Genomic DNA, 22,066 nt, shown 5'->3' with positions numbered 1-22,066 from the left:
TCATAAAACTGATTCTATAACACTATATTCACATTGAATACACGTATATTTGATGCTGTTTGAATGTAGATCATGAAACTGATTTTATAACACTATATTCACATTGAATACACGTATATTTGATACTGTTTGAATGTAGATCATGAAACTGATTCTATAACACTATATTGACATTGAATACACGTATATTTGATACTGTTTGAATGTAGATCATAAAACTGATTCTATAACACTATATTCACATTGAATACACGTATATTTGATGCTGTTTGAATGTAGATATTGAAACTCACTGTATCACACTATATTCACATTGAATACACGTATATTTGATACTGTTTGAATGTAGATCATAAAACTGATTCTATAACACTATATTCACATTGAATACACGTATATTTGATACTGTTTGAATGTAGATCATAAAACTGATTCTATAACACTATATTCACATTGAATACACGTATATTTGATACTGTTTGAATGTAGATCATGAAACTGATTCTATAACACTATATTCACATTGAATACACGTATATTTGATACTGTTTGAATGTAGATCATGAAACTGATTCTATAACACTATATTCACATTGAATACACGTATATTTGATACTGTTTGAATGTAGATCATGAAACTGATTCTATAACACTATATTCACATTGAATACACGTATATTTGATACTGTTTAAATGTAGATCAAGAAACTGATTCTATAACACTATATTCACATTGAATACACGTATATTTGATGCTGTTTGAATGTAGATCATAAAACTGATGCTATAGCAGTATATTCACATTGAATACACGTATATTTGATGCTGTTTGAATGTAGATATTGAAACTCACTGTATCACACTATATTCACATTGAATACACGTATATTTGATACTGTTTGAATGTAGATCATGAAACTGATTCAATAACACTATATTCACATTGAATACACGTATATTTGATACTGTTTGAATGTAGATCATGAAACTGATTCTATAACACTATATTCACATTGAATACACGTATATTTGATGCTGTTTGAATGTAGATCATGAAACTGATTCTATAACACTATATTCACATTGAATACACGTATATTTGATGCTGTTTGAATGTAGATATTGAAACTCACTGTATCACACTATATTCACATTGAATACACGTATATTTGATGCTGTTTGAATGTAGATCATTGAAACTGATTCTATAACACTATATTCACATTGAATACACGTATATTTGATGCTGTTTGAATGTAGATCATGAAACTGATTCTATAACACTATATTCACATTGAATACACGTATATTTGATACTGTTTGAATGTAGATCATGAAACTGATTCTATAACACTATATTCACATTGAATACACGTATATTTGATGCTGTTTGAATGTAGATATTGAAACTCACTGTATCACACTATATTCACATTGAATACACGTATATTTGATACTGTTTGAATGTAGATCATGAAACTGATTCTATAACACTATATTCACATTGAATACACGTATATTTGATGCTGTTTGAATGTAGATCATGAAACTGATTCTATAACACTATATTCACATTGAATACACGTATATTTGATGCTGTTTGAATGTAGATCATTGAAACTGATTCTATAACACTATATTCACATTGAATACACGTATATTTGATGCTGTTTGAATGTAGATATTGAAACTCACTATATCACACTATATTCACATTGAATACACGTATATTTGATGCTGTTTGAATGTAGATCATGAAACTGATTCTATAACACTATATTCACATTGAATACACGTATATTTGATGCTGTTTGAATGTAGATATTGAAACTCACTGTATCACACTATATTCACATTGAATACACGTATATTTGATACTGTTTGAATGTAGATCATGAAACTGATTCTATAACACTATATTCACATTGAATACACGTATATTTGATGCTGTTTGAATGTAGATCATGAAACTGATTCTATAACACTATATTCACATTGAATACACGTATATTTGATACTGTTTGAATGTAGATCATGAAACTGATTCTATAACACTATATTCACATTGAATACACGTATATTTGATGCTGTTTGAATGTAGATCATGAAACTGATTCTATAACACTATATTCACATTGAATACACGTATATTTGATGCTGTTTGAATGTAGATCATGTAACTGATTCTATCACACTATATTCACATTGAATACACGTATATTTGATGCTGTTTGAATGTAGATATTGAAACTGATTCTATCACACTATATTCACATTGAATACACGTATATTTGATGCTGTTTGAATGTAGATCATGAAACTGATTCTATAACACTATATTCACATTGAATACACGTATATTTGATACTGTTTGAATGTAGATCATGAAACTGATTCTATAACACTATATTCACATTGAATACACGTATATTTGATGCTGTTTGAATGTAGATATTGAAACTCACTGTATCACACTATATTCACATTGAATACACGTATATTTGATGCTGTTTGAATGTAGATCATGAAACTGATTCTATAACACTATATTCACATTGAATACACGTATATTTGATACTGTTTGAATGTAGATCATGAAACTGATTCTATAACACTATATTGACATTGAATACACGTATATTTGATACTGTTTGAATGTAGATCATGAAACTGATTCTATAACACTATATTCACATTGAATACACGTATATTTGATGCTGTTTGAATGTAGATCATGAAACTGATTCTATAACACTATATTCACATTGAATACACGTATATTTGATACTGTTTGAATGTAGATCATGAAACTGATTCTATAACACTATATTCACATTGAATACACGTATATTTGATACTGTTTGAATGTAGATCATGAAACTGATTCTATAACACTATATTCACATTGAATACACGTATATTTGATGCTGTTTGAATGTAGATATTGAAACTCACTGTATCACACTATATTCACATTGAATACACGTATATTTGATACTGTTTGAATGTAGATCATGAAACTGATTCTATAACACTATATTCACATTGAATACACGTATATTTGATGCTGTTTGAATGTAGATCATGAAACTGATTCTATAACACTATATTCACATTGAATACACGTATATTTGATGCTGTTTGAATGTAGATCATGAAACTGATTCTATAACACTATATTCACATTGAATACACGTATATTTGATGCTGTTTGAATGTAGATCATGAAACTGATTCTATAACACTATATTCACATTGAATACACGTATATTTGATGCTGTTTGAATGTAGATCATGAAACTGATTCTATAACACTATATTCACATTGAATACACGTATATTTGATGCTGTTTGAATGTAGATCATGAAACTGATTCTATAACACTATATTCACATTGAATACACGTATATTTGATGCTGTTTGAATGTAGATCATGAAACTGATTCTATAACACTATATTCACATTGAATACACGTATATTTGATGCTGTTTGAATGTAGATATTGAAACTCATTGTATCAACACTATATTCACATTGAATACACGTATATTTGATACTGTTTGAATGTAGATCATGAAACTGATTCTATAACACTATATTCACATTGAATACACGTATATTTGATGCTGTTTGAATGTAGATCATGAAACTGATTCTATAACACTATATTCACATTGAATACACGTATATTTGATGCTGTTTGAATGTAGATATTGAAACTGATTCTATCACACTATATTCACATTGAATACACGTATATTTGATGCTGTTTGAATGTAGATATTGAAACTCACTGTATCACACTATATTCACATTGAATACACGTATATTTGATACTGTTTGAATGTAGATCATGAAACTGATTCTATAACACTATATTCACATTGAATACACGTATATTTGATGCTGTTTGAATGTAGATCATTGAAACTCATTGTATAACACTATATTCACATTGAATACACGTATATTTGATGCTGTTTGAATGTAGATATTGAAACTCACTGTATCACACTATATTCACATTGAATACACGTATATTTGATGCTGTTTGAATGTAGATATTGAAACTCACTGTATCACACTATATTCACATTGAATACACGTATATTTGATACTGTTTGAATGTAGATCATGAAACTGATTCTATAACACTATATTCACATTGAATACACGTATATTTGATGCTGTTTGAATGTAGATCATGAAACTGATTCTATAACACTATATTCACATTGAATACACGTATATTTGATGCTGTTTGAATGTAGATATTGAAACTCACTGTATCACACTATATTCACATTGAATACACGTATATTTGATACTGTTTGAATGTAGATCATGAAACTGATTCTATAACACTATATTCACATTGAATACACGTATATTTGATGCTGTTTGAATGTAGATATTGAAACTCACTGTATCACACTATATTCACATTGAATACACGTATATTTGATACTGTTTGAATGTAGATCATCAAACTGATTCTATAACACTATATTCACATTGAATACACGTATATTTGATGCTGTTTGAATGTAGATCATGAAACTGATTCTATAACACTATATTCACATTGAATACACGTATATTTGATACTGTTTGAATGTAGATCATGAAACTGATTCTATAACACTATATTCACATTGAATACACGTATATTTGATGCTGTTTGAATGTAGATATTGAAACTCACTGTATCACACTATATTCACATTGAATACACGTATATTTGATACTGTTTGAATGTAGATCATGAAACTGATTCTATAACACTATATTCACATTGAATACACGTATATTTGATGCTGTTTGAATGTAGATATTGAAACTCATTCTATCACACTATATTCACATTGAATACACGTATATTTGATACTGTTTGAATGTAGATCATGAAACTGATTCTATAACACTATATTCACATTGAATACACGTATATTTGATGCTGTTTGAATGTAGATATTGAAACTCACTGTATCACACTATATTCACATTGAATACACGTATATTTGATACTGTTTGAATGTAGATCATGAAACTGATTCTATAACACTATATTCACATTGAATACACGTATATTTGATGCTGTTTGAATGTAGATCATGAAACTGATTCTATAACACTATATTCACATTGAATACACGTATATTTGATACTGTTTGAATGTAGATCATGAAACTTATTCTATAACACTATATTCACATTGAATACACGTATATTTGATACTGTTTGAATGTAGATCATGAAACTGATTCTATAACACTATATTCACATTGAATACACGTATATTTGATGCTGTTTGAATGTAGATATTGAAACTCACTGTATCACACTATATTCACATTGAATACACGTATATTTGATACTGTTTGAATGTAGATCATGAAACTGATTCTATAACACTATATTCACATTGAATACACGTATATTTGATGCTGTTTGAATGTAGATCATGAAACTGATTCTATAACACTATATTCACATTGAATACACGTATATTTGATGCTGTTTGAATGTAGATCATTGATTCACATTGAATACACTGATATCATGAAACTGATTCTATAACACTATATTCACATTGAATACACGTATATTTGATGCTGTTTGAATGTAGATCATGAAACTGATTCTATAACACTATATTCACATTGAATACACGTATATTTGATACTGTTTGAATGTAGATCATGAAACTGATTCTATAACACTATATTCACATTGAATACACGTATATTTGATGCTGTTTGAATGTAGATCTGTTTGAATGTAGATCATGAAACTGATTCTATAACACTATATTCACATTGAATACACGTATATTTGATGCTGTTTGAATGTAGATATTGAAACTCACTGTATCACATTGTATTCACATTGAATACACGTATATTTGATACTGTTTGAATGTAGATCATGAAACTGATTCAATAACACTATATTCACATTGAATACACGTATATTTGATACTGTTTGAATGTAGATCATGAAACTGATTCTATAACACTATATTCACATTGAATACACGTATATTTGATGCTGTTTGAATGTAGATATTGAAACTGATTCTATAACACTATATTCACATTGAATACACGTATATTTGATACTGTTTGAATGTAGATCATGAAACTGATTCTATAACACTATATTCACATTGAATACACGTATATTTGATACTGTTTGAATGTAGATCATGAAACTGATTCTATAACACTATATTCACATTGAATACACGTATATTTGATGCTGTTTGAATGTAGATCATGAAACTGATTCTATAACACTATATTCACATTGAATACACGTATATTTGATGCTGTTTGAATGTAGATATTGAAACTGATTCTATAACACTATATTCACATTGAATACACGTATATTTGATACTGTTTGAATGTAGATCATGAAACTGATTCTATAACACTATATTCACATTGAATACACGTATATTTGATGCTGTTTGAATGTAGATCATGAAACTGATTCTATAACACTATATTCACATTGAATACACGTATATTTGATACTGTTTGAATGTAGATCATGAAACTGATTCTATAACACTATATTCACATTGAATACACGTATATTTGATGCTGTTTGAATGTAGATCATGAAACTGATTCTATAACACTATATTCACATTGAATACACGTATATTTGATGCTGTTTGAATGTAGATATTGAAACTGATTCTATAACACTATATTCACATTGAATACACGTATATTTGATACTGTTTGAATGTAGATCATGAAACTGATTCTATAACACTATATTCACATTGAATACACGTATATTTGATGCTGTTTGAATGTAGATCATGAAACTGATTCTATAACACTATATTCACATTGAATACACGTATATTTGATGCTGTTTGAATGTAGATATTGAAACTCACTGTATCACACTATATTCACATTGAATACACGTATATTTGATACTGTTTGAATGTAGATCATGAAACTGATTCTATAACACTATATTCACATTGAATACACGTATATTTGATACTGTTTGAATGTAGATCATGAAACTGATTCTATAACACTATATTCACATTGAATACACGTATATTTGATGCTGTTTGAATGTAGATCATGAAACTGATTCTATAACACTATATTCACATTGAATACACGTATATTTGATGCTGTTTGAATGTAGATATTGAAACTCACTGTATCACATTGTATTCACATTGAATACACGTATATTTGATACTGTTTGAATGTAGATCATGAAACTGATTCAATAACACTATATTCACATTGAATACACGTATATTTGATACTGTTTGAATGTAGATCATGAAACTGATTCTATAACACTATATTCACATTGAATACACGTATATTTGATGCTGTTTGAATGTAGATATTGAAACTCAGTATCACACTATATTCACATTGAATACACGTATATTTGATACTGTTTGAATGTAGATCATGAAACTGATTCTATAACACTATATTCACATTGAATACACGTATATTTGATACTGTTTGAATGTAGATCATGAAACTGATTCTATAACACTATATTCACATTGAATACACGTATATTTGATGCTGTTTGAATGTAGATCATGAAACTGATTCTATAACACTATATTCACATTGAATACACGTATATTTGATACTGTTTAAATGTAGATCATGAAACTGATTCTATAACACTATATTCACATTGAATACACGTATATTTGATACTGTTTGAATGTAGATCATGAAACTGATTCTATAACACTATATTCACATTGAATACACGTATATTTGATGCTGTTTGAATGTAGATCATGAAACTGATTCTATAACACTATATTCACATTGAATACACGTATATTTGATGCTGTTAGAATGTAGATCTGTTATGAAACTGATTCTATAACACTATATTCTCCTTTCATTCACTTATTTTTGATACTGATTGAATTATGATCATGAAACTGATTCTATAACACTATATTCACATTGAATACACGTATATTTGATGCTGTTTGAATGTAGATCATGAAACTGTACACGTATATTTGATACTGTTTGAATGTAGATCATGAAACTGATTCTATAACACTATTGTTACAAACTAAATAAGTCTGTATCGTATAAACGAAAACGAACAGAAACGAAAAGGAACGGCGAAGTTGTCACAAAAAAAAGGACTGTATTAAACTTAGCAAAAAATGAGACAGCGTGGGAAAAATGGCGACCCGACAAGTAGCACGGTCGAAAAAGATATTTGATGCTGTTTGAACGTCATTAATTATAGCGTGTATCCGAAAAACAAATGAAATATGAATTGCGACACAATAGGCCGCTAAATTAAAGAAAGGGAATGTAAATTGGCGCGCGAACTGATCTTGGTATGCCATGGCATTCACATTGAAACACGTATATTTGACGCGCGAATGTAGATCCGGGTTGCCATAGCAACTCGGTATACACAGCCGGCCCTGCTGCGGCATTTAAGCAGCATTGAAGGCTTCGACGCGGCACATTTCGTGACCGGGCGAATGTAGGTTTTGCCGAACTTCAGATGATAAGAAAATAAGTAATAAGATGATAAGGAATAACTTCATTTGATCGGGACATGTTTGAGGCGGCCACTGACACGAATAATTCCGCCACTATCCTGGTAAACGGCAAGCTTCGGTAATCGGGATTCAAGATGGGTCGTTTTCCCCTTCTTCAGCCGATGCAAGCCTTCGGAAAAGGGAACGCGTTGCGAGATGCGGCTCAACAAGAGACGATCGGACTTAAATTCGTCCGGACTTTGCTGCCGGCCCGTTTTCAGCTGCCCGATCGGTTTGGATGGAGGGTCTGCACGGCTGCCGTCTGGATTTATCTCTCGCTCGGCCTGTCTTCGATTAACGAGGATACACCTGTTGGCGATAAATCTCCCAATCCAGGCGACAAAAATGTTGTAGCGGCGATGATTGGCGTGGATCCAGCGAAGTATAATCATTCCTTTAAGGCACAGCGGCGTCGTCGATAATTCGGACCTTGTTGGGCTTACTGGGATGCTGAACCGGGGGAAACGGGAGGTACCAAATCTTGGAATCGGGACCGGTGGAGATAACTTATTGTAGCGTGGCCGTTGCGGAAGACTTCCTGTATTTGTTCTAAGACTGCCTGGCGCAGATCGCTGTTCGAACGCAGTCTTCTCTCCGAAGCGAAAAACTTCCGTCGGGCAAACTCCTTGTTGTCCGGCAGCTTAGGGCAGTCGGGGCGAACGGGTAAACCGACTTCGTAACGAACTCCAGTATGGCGAGTGGTCGATTCCAGTTGGTCTATGGCGCAGTGGTCAAGCGTGGACATAAAGGTTTCGGGGTCCTCACGAGCGGGCAGCGATTGGGTCCTCCTAAGTCGCTCAACGGACTCCTCCAGCATTCGATCGAATCCAATTTGACGTATATTTACGATCGCTGCTTCAGCAGCGGATGCCGAAACTGTTTTACCTACGATGCACCAACCGAACGGGGTGCGAACTATATTTGATCCTGTTTGAATCCAGCTGGCGGGCGACGGATTCTATCACGACTTCGATATTCCGGTGGGCGTCCTGGACGTCCATGCCAATCAGGACTTTAACTTCTGTGGCATCATGAGCGGGAAAAGCAAGGCCTTGGAATGTAGAACGAAGCAGCCGCGTTTTCCATTCTTCGATGCCCAACGTTAAGATGGGGTACCACGAACGCGTCGGAAACCGGACAGCTTTCTTCTCCATCCAGCGATGAGACTGTAAAATCCACTAAACGTTTGTCGACGATTGGATCTTTCCCGTGGATTCAAGTCCCAAAACGAATATTTGCGCGGTTTGAATGTTAGACCGAAACTGCCTGAGCCGCGTCTTCACGAATAAACGTATATTTGATACCGGTGTCCATGTAGAGCGAAGACGTCGACGGTTCTATCACCAGCACGAAGACGGACTGGAACAACGGCCAAACGGACGTTTGAAGCTGAACGGGAAGCAATGGCGAAAGTCTGCGGACCTGGAACACCGCTCGAATCTTTGTTCGGAGGTGGAACACGGCGGTGCCCACTCCTCTCGGGGAAAACTCTTTCCGCACCGTGCAGCAGCGAATGATGGCGAGCACGGCATCCGGAAACGATTCACAGGCTATATTCACATTGAATACACGTATATTTGATGTTTTGAATGTAGATCATTGAAACTGACTTTTCTATTCACACCAATTCGATCGTTCGACATCCGTCGATATTTGACAGCTGTTTGAATGTAGATCATCGACAACGATATCCGCTTCTCTCATAGCACTGGGTATTCAAAACGGTGAGATGGACGGACTATTGGTGGCTTTTGAAATGTAGATCTTGGGAGAAGGGTATCTCTCGAATACACGTATATTTGATGGTTTGAATGTAGATCACGCTTTCCACGGATTCGATTGAATACGCTATATTTGATACAGACGAAAGTAGATCCTCTCTTCTTCGACAATTCCTCCAGAAACCGATATTTGATCGCCAAGATCTACATCTTGGCAAACGTTTTCGCACATATATTCACATTGATGGCGAATATTTGATACTGTTTGAACTGTTGTTCTATTGAAACTGACTCTTTAACATCATATTCACCCTTGAATCCAATATTTGACTGCTCCAATGTAGATGATCGGAAAACAGCTCCAGCGCCTGACGATCACCTGGTTTGACGATATTTGATGCTCAAAAGATTGAATGTGGCAGCGGGAGATCTGCTCACTCGAACCGTAGTGTTTCTTCAGGTGGAAAGAACAGCCGTATAACCTCGAGGCGCTCTCAAAAGCGGGGAGATGCGGCGCAGAACATTATTCTATACCCACTATATTAGAATGGCTACAGCGCTGGGCGTCATTTGGAATGACATCATGGACGAGAGCCTGGAAGCGCGAGGATTCACATTGAACGCGGATCTCCGTCGAAAGGGGAATTTACACATAAAACTGATCCCCCAAACATCCATGGAACAATGGTGTTTGATGCTGTTTGACAGCCGCTGGTTCCTTCTCCAGGTTATCGATCCATACACTATATTCACATTGTCCACTATATTTGATGCGGTTTGACCGCGATTCAGGGACGTTCTTGGAGCGAGTCTTTATTCGACGACGGCATACACGCAAAATTCCTCGTCGGATGTCGCTGAAACTGAGCTATAAAGAGATTCGGCGAAGACGAACGATATGGATCTTTTGACAACTCCTCACTCATACGAAGCCGGGCAATTTCTTCCTCGATTTTTCGTATATTTGTCGTCTGGCTGAGACGAAACTCTTTCTCCTCACTGATATTTTGCGATACAGTATATTTGATACGTTTGATCTTCGCCCTTCTCCTCTTCTCTCCTCTTCCGGATTCACATTGAATACGAGTTCGGCGATACTGTTTCGCGTCAGATCGAAAGAGAGGATTCCCTGACAAATAAGATGAAATGCTACCAGCAAGGGAAGGTCTTGATTTACCGAGGGCGATCGATTACCCTCGGCTTGACGGCGAGTAGGATGTTCTTGGACGAAAAGTTCCCCGGGCCGGGAAATAGTTTCTTCACGAGGCTTCAGCAAGGAATCCGGAAGGGACATCCATCGTTTGAATGTAGATTGATGGACGTGTCGGATCAGTCATATCACATTGAATACATGGACTTTGAGCGTGTTTTTGCTGATGCGATGACGGTCCATCACTATTGCCCAGTACGACGTATATTTGATACTGTTTGAATGTAGAAAATCATGGCGTAGATTTTCCACCATATTCACATTGAATACACATATTTGATGCAGTAGCGATGAATGTAATACATGGACTGTTCGTATGTCAGCTATATTCACATTGAATACAGCGTATATTTGATGCTGTTTGAATGTAGATCTCCCCAATCACCTTCTTCACCAGATTCACATTGAATACACTTCGATATTTGATACGTTTGAATGTGACCAAAGCGGAGGCATCCAAACGACCGGTATTCAATTGAATACACGAACGAGTCGGCGAGGTAGATCACGAACACTCTTCTGGGACGCCGGCAATGAGGTCAGCTTCCCATCAATGCCCTTTCTAGTCGCCATGTTGTCTCCAACACGTGGTAGAAGCTTCGAGAAACTCGACGAAGATTTCAAAAAAAGAAATTCACACGATTGCACGTATATTTGATACCTTTTGAATGTAGATCATCCGACCGTTACCCCTCCTGGGCTGGCACTATGATTCACATTGAATACACGTACATTTGATACTGTTTGAATGTAGATCATGAAACTGATTCTATAACACTATATTCACATTGAATACACGTATATTTGATACTGTTTGAATGTAGAACATGAAACTGATTCAATAACACTATATTCACATTGAATACACGTATATTTGATACTGTTTGAATGTAGATCATGAAAAATGGCCACCCGATAACAAGTATTCACATCGAAAAAGATATTTGATACTGTTTGAATGTAGATCATAATACTGTATCCGAAAAATTCACAAATGAATACACACAATAGGCCGCTATATTTGATAAAGGTTTGAATGTAGATCATGAAACTGATTCTATAACACTATATTCACATTGAATACACGTATATATGATGCTTTTGAATGTATATTGAAACTCACTGTATCACACTATATTCACATTGAATACACGTATATTTGATACTGTTTGAATGTAGATCATGAAACTGATTCTATAACACTATATTCACATTGAATACAAGTATATTTGATGCTGTTTGAATGTAGATCATGAAACTGATTCTATAACACTATATTCACATTGAATACACGTATATTTGATGCTGTTTGAATGTAGATATTGAAACTCACTGTATCACATTGTATTCACATTGAATACACGTATATTTGATACTGTTTGAATGTAGATCATGAAACTGATTCTATAACACTATATTCACATTGAATACACGTATATTTGATGCTGTTTGAATGTAGATCATGAAACTGATTCTATAACACTATATTCACATTGAATACACGTATATTTGATACTGTTTGAATGTAGATCAGGAAACTGATTCTATAACACTATATTCACATTGAATACACGTATATTTGATACTGTTTGAATGTAGATCATGAAACTGATTCTATAACACTATATTCACATTGAATACACGTATATTTGATACTGTTTGAATGTAGATCATGAAACTGATTCTATAACACTATATTCACATTGAATACACGTATATTTGATACTGTTTGAATGTAGATCATGAAACTGATTCTATAACACTATATTCACATTGAATACACGTATATTTGATGCTGTTTGAATGTAGATATTGAAACTGATTCTATATCACACTATATTCACATTGAATACACGTATATTTGATACTGTTTGAATGTAGATCATGAAACTGATTCAATAACACTATATTCACATTGAATACACGTATATTTGATACTGTTTGAATGTAGATCATGAAACTGATTCTATAACACTATATTCACATTGAATACACGTATATTTGATGCTGTTTGAATGTAGATATTGAAACTGATTCTATAACACTATATTCACATTGAATACACGTATATTTGATGCTGTTTGAATGTAGATATTGAAACTCACTGTATCACACTATATTCACATTGGATACACGTATATTTGATACTGTTTAAATGTAGATCAAGAAACTGATTCTATAACACTATATTCACATTGTATACACGTATATTTGATGCTGTTTGAATGTAGATCATGAAACTGATTCTATAACACTATATTCACATTGAATACAAGCATATTTGATGCTGTTTGAATGTAGATCATTAAACTGATTCTTTAACACTATATTCACATTGAATACACGTATATTTGATGCTGTTTGAATGTAGATCATGAAACTGATTCTATAACACTATATTCACATTGAATACACGTATATTTGATACTGTTTGAATGTAGATCATGAAACTGATTCTATAACACTATATTCACATTGAATACACGTATATTTGATGCTGTTTGAATGTAGATATGAAACTGATTCTATAACACTATATTCACATTGAATACACGTATATTTGATGCTGTTTGAATGTAGATCATGAAACTGATACTATTACACTATATTCACATTGAATACACGTATATTTGATACTGTTTGAATGTAGATCATGAAACTGATTCTATAACACTATATTCACATTGAATACACGTATATTTGATGCTGTTTGAATGTAGATCATTGAAACTGATTCTATAACACTATATTCACATTGAATACACGTATATTTGATACTGTTTGAATGTAGATCATGAATCTGATTCAACAACACTATATTCACATTGAATACACGTATATTTGATACTGTTTGAATGTAGATCATGAAACTGATTCTATAACACTATATTCACATTGAATACACGTATATTTGATACTGTTTGAATGTAGATCATGAAACTGATTCTATAACACTATATTCACATTGAATACACGTATATTTGATGCTGTTTGAATGTAGATATTGAAACTGATTCTATAACACTATATTCACATTGAATACACGTATATTTGATGCTGTTTGAATGTAGATCATGAAACTGATTCTATAACACTATATTCACATTGAATACACGTATATTTGATACTGTTTGAATGTAGATCATGAAACTGATTCTATAACACTATATTCACATTGAATACACGTATATTTGATGCTGTTTGAATGTAGATATGAAACTGATTCTATAACACTATATTCACATTGAATACACGTATATTTGATGCTGTTTGAATGTAGATCATGAAACTGATTCTATAACACTATATTCACATTGAATACACGTATATTTGATACTGTTTGAATGTAGATCATGAAACTGATTCTATAACACTATATTCACATTGAATACACGTATATTTGATGCTGTTTGAATGTAGATCATGAAACTGATTCTATAACACTATATTCACATTGAATACACGTATATTTGATACTGTTTGAATGTAGATCATGAAACTGATTCTATAACACTATATTCACATTGAATACACGTATATTTGATACTGTTTGAATGTAGATCATGAAACTGATTCTATAACACAATATTCACAGTGAATTCACGTATATTTGATGCTGTTTGAATGTAGATCATTGAAACTGATTGTATAACACTATATTCACATTGAATACACGTATATTTGATACTGTTTGAATGTAGATCATGAAACTGATTCTATAACACTATATTCACATTGAATACACGTATATTTGATACTGTTTGAATGTAGATCATGAAACTGATTCTATAACACTATATTCACATTGAATACACGTATATTTGATGCTGTTTGAATGTAGATATTGAAACTCACTGTATCACACTATATTCACATTGAATACACGTATATTTGATACTGTTTGAATGTAGATCATGAAACTGATTCTATAACACTATATTCACATTGAATACACGTATATTTGATGCTGTTTGAATGTAGATCATGAAACTGATTCTATAACACTATATTCACATTGAATACACGTATATTTGATACTGTTTGAATGTAGATCATGAAACTGATTCTATAACACTATATTCACATTGAATACACGTATATTTGATGCTGTTTGAATGTAGATATTGAAACTCACTGTATCACACTATATTCACATTGAATACACGTATATTTGATACTGTTTGAATGTAGATCATGAAACTGATTCTATAACACTATATTCACATTGAATACACGTATATTTGATACTGTTTGAATGTAGATCATGAAACTGATTCTATAACACTATATTCACATTGAATACACGTATATTTGATACTGTTTGAATGTAGATCATGAAACTGATTCTATAACACTATATTCACATTGAATACACGTATATTTGATACTGTTTGAATGTAGATCATGAAACTGATTCTATAACACTATATTCACATTGAATACACGTATATTTGATACTGTTTGAATGTAGATCATGAAACTGATTCTATAACACTATATTCACATTGAATACACGTATATTTGATACTGTTTGAATGTAGATCATGAAACTGATTCTATAACACTATATTCACATTGAATACACGTATATTTGATGCTGTTTGAATGTAGATATTGAAACTGATTCTATAACACTATATTCACATTGAATACACGTATATTTGATACTGTTTGAATGTAGATTATTAAACTGATTCCATAACACTATACACATTGAATACACGTATATTTGATACTGTTTGAATGTAGATCATGAAACTGATTCTATAACACTATATTCACATTGAATACACGTATATTTGATACTGTTTGAATGTAGATCATGAAACTGATTCTATAACACTATATTCACATTGAATACACGTATATTTGATACTGTTTGAATGTAGATCATGAAACTGATTCTATAACACTATATTCACATTGAATACAAGTAAATTAGATGCTGTTTGAATGTAGATCATTGAAACTGATTCTATAACACTATATTCACATTGAATACACGTATATTTGATGCTGTTTGAATGTAGATCATGAAACTGATTCTATAACACTATATTCACATTGAATACACGTATATTTGATACTGTTTGAATGTAGATCATGAAACTGATTCTATAACACTATATTCACATTGAATACACGTATATTTGATACTGTTTGAATGTAGATCATGAAACTGATTCTATAACACTATATTCACATTGAATACACGTATATTTGATACTGTTTGAATGTAGATCATGAAACTGATTCTATAACACTATATTCACATTGAATACACGTATATTTGATACTGTTTGAATGTAGATCATGAAACTGATTCTATAACACTATATTCACATTGAATACACGTATATTTGATGCTGTTTGAATGTAGATATTGAAACTCACTCTATCACACTATATTCACATTGAATACACGTATATTTGATGCTGTTTGAATGTAGATATTGAAACTCACTGTATCACACTATATTCACATTGGATACACGTATATTTGATACTGTTTAAATGTAGATCAAGAAACTGACTGATTCTATAACACTATATTCACATTGAATACACGTATATTTGATACTGTTTGAATGTAGATCATGAAACTGATTCTATAACACTATATTCACATTGAATACACGTATATTTGATGCTGTTTGAATGTAGATATTGAAACTCACTGTATAACACTATATTCACATTGAATACACGTATATTTGATACTGTTTGAATGTAGATCATGAAACTGATTCTATAACACTATATTCACATTGAATACACGTATATTTGATACTGTTTGAATGTAGATATTGAAACTGATTCTATCACACTATATTCACATTGAATACACGTATATTTGATGCTGTTTGAATGTAGATCATGAAACTGATTCTATAACACTATATTCACATTGAATACACGTATATTTGATGCTGTTTGAATGTAGATCATTGAAACTGATTGTATAACACTATATTCACATTGAATACACGTATATTTGATGCTGTTTGAATGTAGATCATGAAACTGATTCTATAACACTATATTCACATTGAATACACGTATATTTGATGCTGTTTGAATGTAGATATTGAAACTGATTCTATAACATTATATTCACATTGAATACACGTATATTTGATACTGTTTGAATGTAGATCATGAAACTGATTCTATAACACTATATTCACATTGAATACACGTATATTTGATACTGTTTGAATGTAGATCATGAAACTGATTCTATAACACTATATTCACATTGAATACACGTATATTTGATACTGTTTGAATGTAGATATTGAAACTGATTCTATCACACTATATTCACATTGAATACACGTATATTTGATGCTGTTTGAATGTAGATATTGAAACTCACTGTATCACACTATATTCACATTGAATACACGTATATTTGATACTGTTTGAATGTAGATCATGAAACTGATTCTATAACACTATATTCACATTGAATACACGTATATTTGATACTGTTTGAATGTAGATCATGAAACTGATTCTATAACACTATATTCACATTGAATACACGTATATTTGATGCTGTTTGAATGTAGATATTGAAACTGATTCTATCACACTATATTCACATTGAATACACGTATATTTGATGCTGTTTGAATGTAGATCATGAAACTGATTCTATAACACTATATTCACATTGAATACACGTATATTTGATGCTGTTTGAATGTAGATATTGAAACTCACTGTATCACACTATATTCACATTGAATACACGTATATTTGATACTGTTTGAATGTAGATCATGAAACTGATTCTATAACACTATATTCACATTGAATACACGTATATTTGATACTGTTTGAATGTAGATCATTGAAACTGATTCTATAACACTATATTCACATTGAATACACGTATATTTGATGCTGTTTGAATGTAGATCATTGAAACTGATTCTATAACACTATATTCACATTGAATACACGTATATTTGATACTGTTTGAATGTAGATCATGAAACTGATTCTATAACACTATATTCACATTGAATACACGTATATTTGATACTGTTTGAATGTAGATCATGAAACTGATTCTATAACACTATATTCACATTGAATACACGTATATTTGATGCTGTTTGAATGTAGATATTGAAACTGATTCTATCACACTATATTCACATTGAATACACGTATATTTGATACTGTTTGAATGTAGATCATGAAACTGATTCTATAACACTATATTCACATTGAATACACGTATATTTGATACTGTTTGAATGTAGATCATGAAACTGATTCTATAACACTATATTCACATTGAATACACGTATATTTGATGCTGTTTGAATGTAGATATGAAACTCATTGTATAACACTATATTCACATTGAATACACGTATATTTGATACTGTTTGAATGTAGATCATGAAACTGATTCTATAACACTATATTCACATTGAATACACGTATATTTGATGCTGTTTGAATGTAGATCATGAAACTGATTCTATAACACTATATTCACATTGAATACACGTATATTTGATACTGTTTGAATGTAGATCATGAAACTGATTCTATAACACTATATTCACATTGAATACACGTATATTTGATACTGTTTGAATGTAGATCATTGAAACTGATGTATCACACTATATTCACATTGAATACACGTATATTTGATGCTGTTTGAATGTAGATCATTGAAACTGATTCTATAACACTATATTCACATTGAATACACGTATATTTGATACTGTTTGAATGTAGATCATGAAACTGATTCTATAACACTATATTCACATTGAATACACGTATATTTGATACTGTTTGAATGTAGATCATGAAACTGATTCTATAACACTATATTCACATTGAATACACGTATATTTGATGCTGTTTGAATGTAGATATTGAAACTCACTGTATCACACTATATTCACATTGAATACACGTATATTTGATACTGTTTGAATGTAGATCATGAAACTGATTCTATAACACTATATTCACATTGAATACACGTATATTTGATACTGTTTGAATGTAGATCATGAAACTGATTCTATAACACTATATTCACATTGAATACACGTATATTTGATGCTGTTTGAATGTAGATCATGAAACTGATTCTATAACACTATATTCACATTGAATACACGTATATTTGATGCTGTTTGAATGTAGATATTGAAACTGATTCTATAACACTATATTCACATTGAATACACGTATATTTGATACTGTTTGAATGTAGATCATGAAACTGATTCTATAACACTATATTCACATTGAATACACGTATATTTGATACTGTTTGAATGTAGATCATGAAACTGATTCTATAACACTATATTCACATTGAATACACGTATATTTGATACTGTTTGAATGTAGATCATGAAACTGATTCTATAACACTATATTCACATTGAATACACGTATATTTGATACTGTTTGAATGTAGATCATTGAAACTGATTCTATCACACTATATTCACATTGAATACACGTATATTTGATGCTGTTTGAATGTAGATATTGAAACTCACTGTATAACACTATATTCACATTGAATACACGTATATTTGATACTGTTTGAATGTAGATATTGAAACTCACTGTATCACACTATATTCACATTGAATACACGTATATTTGATACTGTTTGAATGTAGATCATGAAACTGATTCTATAACACTATATTCACATTGAATACACGTATATTTGATGCTGTTTGAATGTAGATCATGAAACTCATTCTATAACACTATATTCACATTGAATACACGTATATTTGATGCTGTTTGAATGTAGATATTGAAACTCACTGTATCACACTATATTCACATTGAATACACGTATATTTGATACTGTTTGAATGTAGATCATGAAACTGATTCTATAACACTATATTCACATTGAATACACGTATATTTGATACTGTTTGAATGTAGATCATGAAACTGATTCTATAACACTATATTCACATTGAATACACGTATATTTGATACTGTTTGAATGTAGATCATGATATCACATTGAAACTGATTCTATAACACTATATTCACATTGAATACACGTATATTTGATGCTGTTTGAATGTAGATATTGAAACTCACTGTATCACATTATATTCACATTGAATACACGTATATTTGATACTGTTTGAATGTAGATCATAAACTGATTCTATAACACTATATTCACATTGAATACACGTATATTTGATGCTGTTTGAATGTAGATATTGAAACTGATTCTATAACACTATATTCACATTGAATACACGTATATTTGATACTGTTTGAATGTAGATCATGAAACTGATTCTATGTAACACTATATTCACATTGAATACAATACACGTATATTTGATGCTGTTTGAATGTAGATCATGAAACTGATTCTATAACACTATATTCACATATGAATACACGTATATTTGATGCTGTTTGAATGTAGATCATTACAATGATTCTATAACACTATATTCACATTGAATACACGTATATTTGATGCTGTTTGAATGTAGATCATGAAACTGATTCTATAACACTATATTCACATTGAATACACGTATATTTGATGCTGTTTGAATGTAGATCATGAAACTGATTCATAACACTATATTCACATTGAATACACGTATATTTGATGCTGTTTGAATGTAGATCACATAACACTATATTCACATTGAATACACGTATATTTGATACTGTTTGAATGTAGATCATGAAACTGATTCTATAACACTATATTCACATTGAATACACGTATATTTGATACTGTTTGAATGTAGATCATGAAACTGATTCTATAACACTATATTCACATTGAATACACGTATTTTTGATGCTCTTTGAATGTAGATATTGAAACTCACTGTATAACACTATATTCACATTGAATACACGTATATTTGATACTGTTTGAATGTAGATCATGAAACTGATTCTATAACACTATATTCACATTGAATACACGTATATTTGATGCTGTTTGAATGTAGATATTGAAACTCACTGTATCACATTGTATTCACATTGAATACACGTATATTTGATACTGTTTGAATGTAGATCATGAAACTGATTCTATAACACTATATTCACATTGAATACACGTATATTTGATACTGTTTGAATGTAGATATGAAACTGATTCTATAACACTATATTCACATTGAATACACGTATATTTGATGCTGTTTGAATGTAGATCATTGAAACTCATTCTATCACACTATATTCACATTGAATACACGTATATTTGATGCTGTTTGAATGTAGATCATGAAACTGATTCTATAACACTATATTCACATTGAATACACGTATATTTGATGCTGTTTGAATGTAGATCATGAAACTGATTCTATAACACTATATTCACATTGAATACACGTATATTTGATGCTGTTTGAATGTAGATCATGAAACTGATTCTATAACACTATATTCACATTGAATACACGTATATTTGATGCTGTTTGAATGTAGATATTGAAACTCACTGTATCACATTGTATTCACATTG

The sequence above is a fragment of the Daphnia carinata genome, chromosome 10 (assembly GCF_022539665.2).
Source record: "Daphnia carinata strain CSIRO-1 chromosome 10, CSIRO_AGI_Dcar_HiC_V3, whole genome shotgun sequence".
NCBI classification, from domain to species: Eukaryota; Metazoa; Arthropoda; class Branchiopoda; order Diplostraca; family Daphniidae; genus Daphnia; species Daphnia carinata.
Note: the sequence above shows the minus strand (reverse complement) of the source record.